Here is a 4,723-nt window from a genome sequence, read left to right on the forward strand (position 1 = left end):
TGAGCCCTGTGGAAAGTCCAGCGAGAAATGAAAAGCAATAGGAAAGCCTATGGTGCTGGATATTAAGCAAAAAATGAATAAAAAGCAGAAGGGGGGGGCAGAGAGAAGAGTGTTGGTGAAACAGGAAAAATTCCTGTTTATATCTTTCGGGTGGCGCTGTGCGTAAAACCTCAGTGCCTAGGACTTGCTGATCGTAAGGTCGGCGGTTTGAATCCCCGCGACAGGGTGAGCTCCCATCGTTCGGTCCCAGCTCCTGCCCACCTAGCAGTTCGAAAGCATGTCAAAGTGCAAGTAGATAAATAGGTACCGCTTTATAGCGGGAAGGTAAACAGCGTTTCCGTGTGCTGCGCTGGTGCTGGCTCGCCAGCTGCAGCTTCATCACGCTGGCCACGTGACCCAGAAGTGTCTTTGGATGGCGCCGGCTCCCGGCCTCTAGAGCAAGATGAGCACGCAACCCTAGAGTCGGACACGACTGGCCCGTACGGGCAGGGGTACCTTTACCTTACTATCTTTCAATGGTCTAATGATGGCTTGGAGTAGATGCTTTCTGGGCTTCGTTAGGTTAGATCATGCCTGGGGCAAGAAGAGATTGAAAAACGAAATCTAAAAATCCAGTACTGTATAAAACCCCCCACAAACCCTAGAGCAGTCTTTGAACTGAAATGTTTAAAATTCTGCACCTGACTTGAAGCTGCACAAAATTGGGAGCCTGTTTTTGCAGCACCAAGCATAGCCAGCAGAGGGCAGCACAAGTTTAGTCTAGGTCTGCAGAGAGGGGAGGGGGTGGATGAGGAATTCTGCCTGTGCTGATATTCAGCTCTGCAAAACAAGCTTCAGAAACCCTCTCAAATAAGACAGCTGCTTCAGAGTTAGTCGAAGGTGATTCTGCAAACCTGGCTGCCACTGGTATGGAAGAAAGCATCTGCCAGGAAACTCAGGATGGGCAAGAATGTCTGTCTGCCGGGCATAAATCCTGACAAGGCAGATGATGCAGCAGAGTGAAGAAATGTGGTTCGGAGGGGCTGGAGGGGCATCGTGAGCCTCCCTGCACCCAAATAATGCTTGGGATTTTGTCAGCCCCATAAAGGTAAAGGTAAAGGGACCCCTGACCATTAGGTCCAGTCAGGGACGACTCTGGGGTTGCGGCGCTCATCTCACTTTATTGGCCGAGGGAGCTGGCATACAGCTTCTGGGTCATGTGGCCAGCATGACTAAGCCGCGGCCGGAGAACCAGAGCAGCGCATGAAAATGCCATTTACCTTTCCGCCAGAGTGGTACCTATTTATCTACTTGCACTTTGATGTGCTTTCGAACTGCTAGGTTGGCAGGAGCAGGGACCGAGCAACGGGAGCTCACCCCGTCACGGGGATTCGAACCGCCGACCTTCCGATCGGTAAGCCCTAGGCTCAGTGGTTTAGACCACAGCACCACCCGCATCCCTTGTCAGCCCCATAAGCGATAATAAAATCACTTAATTGGAGAGTTGGAAGGGTCCCTAAGAGTCATCTAGTCCAGCCCTTTGCAATCTAAGAATGGAAAGCGGTTTTTCCCCGTGACCTGCCATTGACCAATACAGAACTAATTTTAGGTGTGAGCAAAATGGGTGGGGCAGGGAGGAAGAATATAGTAATCAGAAACAATATTTCTGAGATGTTGGGGAATAGAGAAGAGTTGCAGCGTTTTTTCCACCCTGGATTATATATTAGCTTCATTCCCCCCACCCCCCACAGAAGCAGCTTTTTCTAACGTCTCTTGGCGCTGCAACTTTCCCCTTCTCTGGAACACACACAGAAAAAGAAAAGAAAAGTTTGATTATAGATTCCATTCTCATGGTATGCAATGATTTAGCCAGAGCTTGGATGACCACATGGACGCTTCAGCTGAGATTCCCTTCCAACTCTACAGTTCCAAGGTTCTGAAATAATTTTAAATCTTTGTTCCTTGTTTGGAGGTTAGTTGAGAGTTCTCACTTATCAAAACCATCCCTTGTCATTGCTATGCAGAATTTGTGTTTTCTTGAGATTCAGCTGATGGGCAGCTTTGAAGACAGTTAGACAGACATGTACATACTTTTGTTCCTGGGTGGGGTTGGGCTTCCCTGTTTTATTTTTAAACGCTTATTTAATTCTTACCTGGACTCAGGGCTTCTCCCCCCAGCCAGAACTCACTGGGACTCAGTTCTGACAGCTCTCAGGTGGGCACCATTGCAATTATAAGAAAACAAGGCGGTGTTCATGCTGAGTTCTGGCACCTCTTTTCTTTTTTAATAGCATTGCTTGGACTCATTTTCCTTTTGGATTTTCCTGGCTCCTGTATCCTGGACTGATCTCTAGCAGCATACACCTAAGACCACCAGAGCCCAAATCCTTGGAATTTCATGTAGTTGGGGGCAGCTGGAATAATGTAGGAAGCTTTAACTAGAGCAGTGTTTCCCAACCGGTGTTCCGCGGCACACTAGTGTGCCGCGAGATGTTGCCTGGAGGGAGGCGGGCGAGGGCGTTTGCTTCCCGGAGGACTTGTGGGAAGCCGCCCCTTCCCTGGGCGACGCGCCGCCTCGCGACTCCGGAGTCAGTCCCGAGGGCTCTCGGAGGGACTCGCGAGCGACGGCGCGGCGGCTCCGGGGCGCGCTCAGCCGGGCCGCCGCGCGCCCCCGCTGCAGCTGCCCGGCGTGGAGCGCGACGCGGAGCCGGCCGGGCTTGGAGGCGCCCAGGTAGGGCCGAGCCGGGCGGGCGCAGGAGGGCGAGCGGGAGAGGGGGAGCCGTCGGGTCTCCTGGAAGGAAGCGAGGCGGCGGCTGAGGGGGATGCAGCCCCGTCCCCAGCAACAGGCGCTCCTCGAAGTGAGGCCACAAGTCGGGGCTCGGACAGGGCCTGGAAGCAGCGGCTCCGGCTCTTGGGAGCGGAGAAGGGGACTTCGAAAGCGGCCTGGAGGAGAAAAGCCCCGATGCAGCGAGAGCGGCGAGCGTGCTGCCTTGTCCAGGCCTCCTCGCTTTGTGCCGTCCGCTGCCGGGAGCAGGACACGGGGGCTCCTCGTTCGCATGCTTTCCCGGGTGATCGGTGAGGGTTAGGGTTAGGGTTAGGGTCCCTCAGTCCCTCGCTTTGCTGCCTCCTCCCCCCCACCCCCAAAGCTTGGAGGTTCCCCGGCAAGGGGGAGGGGAAAAATTGAAATCTTCCACTTTCGTGCGTCCCTCCCGGCGTGACGCTGCGCGCTGACGTCACGGGGCTGTAATGGTGGTTTGCCGCGAGATTTTTTTCATCAAACAAGTGTGCCTTTGCCCAAAAAAGGTTGGGAAACACTGAACTAGAGGCCTGGAATAATGTAGGTGGTGCCCTGTAGAATTCAGAGAAGGTTAAGTTGCACTTCACTTCAATTTGCTTATTGCTCTTCTGCGCAGAGTTAAAAAGTTTAAGTTGCACAATCAATATAATCGTTCCTTGCATAGACTCTTCCTTGCATATTTCTCTCCCCCCCCAACATTCATTTATGCATAATGTGATTTTTCATTGATGCTCATATCGTTCAAAAACTGAAAATGCAGTTACTGGCCTTCTGCTGATGTCTTTAAAATGTATATTTGTGTAAGCTTCTCTGGTCTCACATCCACATCATCCTCTCATTCATGGAGGCAGATTAAGAACCTTGTTTTCAGAAAGGAAAGGGTTTAACCTTCCCTTAAATCATAAAAAAGGCGAAATCTCAGGGTTTTCTTTCCTTTTTCCAGCTCAGAGGGTCTGGAGTACTGGCTTATGCTGCCCTCTGCTGGTCGTTTCTTGCATGATCCACAGTGGGACCATTTTTAAAATTTTATTTCTGCAGCGACCTGTTGGTTCAGAAAAAGATTTACAGACTGTGCAATCCTAGTCATGTCTAGTCAGAAGCAAGTCCTACTGAATTCAGTGGGGCTAAATCCCAGGTAACCGAGGTTAGGATTGCAGCCTTATCTCTCCCCCACCTCCAAAATAATGTACAATTTTCAAAACGGGACATAGCGAGGCTTTGAGAACCGGTTTTGGATGGCGGCGGCAGCAGCAACCAACCACCACCTCTTTAAATAGACTGCTTAAAAAAGAAAACAAGCAAACTAGACACTTTTTACTATTTTAATGATTTGTTAACTGTTTTTCTCATGAAAGCTGTTCTGGCTGCTTTGTCAGCTGAAGAATGAGGGGTAAGAATGCATTAACCGTAACAATAAACAGCACATTTTCCAAATGTAGACATTTCTTCAAGCTATAAAGAGAACAGCGGGGGCTTATTTAATTTGGCTGCGACAAGTTTAGATGGATTTGGAGCTGGCTGAACTTCTGCACCCAGTGGGTGACGTTTCTGCGTCAAGGAGGGCTCAAAAGGAGGCTCAGAGCATCTTCCCAAGGACCCAAGCTGCTCCAAGGTCTCAGTAAATGACTTGGATGAAGGAGGAGGAGGAGGAAGGGGTGCTTATCAGAGATGCAGAGAGCATGAAGTGGGAGGGAGACCGAGATCACAGCAAAGACGACCCACAAGATCCAGAATTATTTTGACAGGCAAGAATCATAAAATCATAAAATCACGAAGTTGGAAGGGACTCCCAAAGGCCATCTAGTCCAACCCCATTGTCAGTGAAGTTCACTCTTTTTTCAAGGAAGCAAACAGACAACTCAGCAACACTTCCCAGTAGGTCTTGCCCTGATGGAGCAATTGCCAGGACTGACGGCCCATGCTTTCCACCATTCCTAAGGCTCCAGA

The sequence above is a fragment of the Podarcis vaucheri genome (genome assembly GCF_965113315.1).
Source record: "Podarcis vaucheri genome assembly, chromosome: 11".
NCBI lineage: Eukaryota > Metazoa > Chordata > Lepidosauria > Squamata > Lacertidae > Podarcis > Podarcis vaucheri.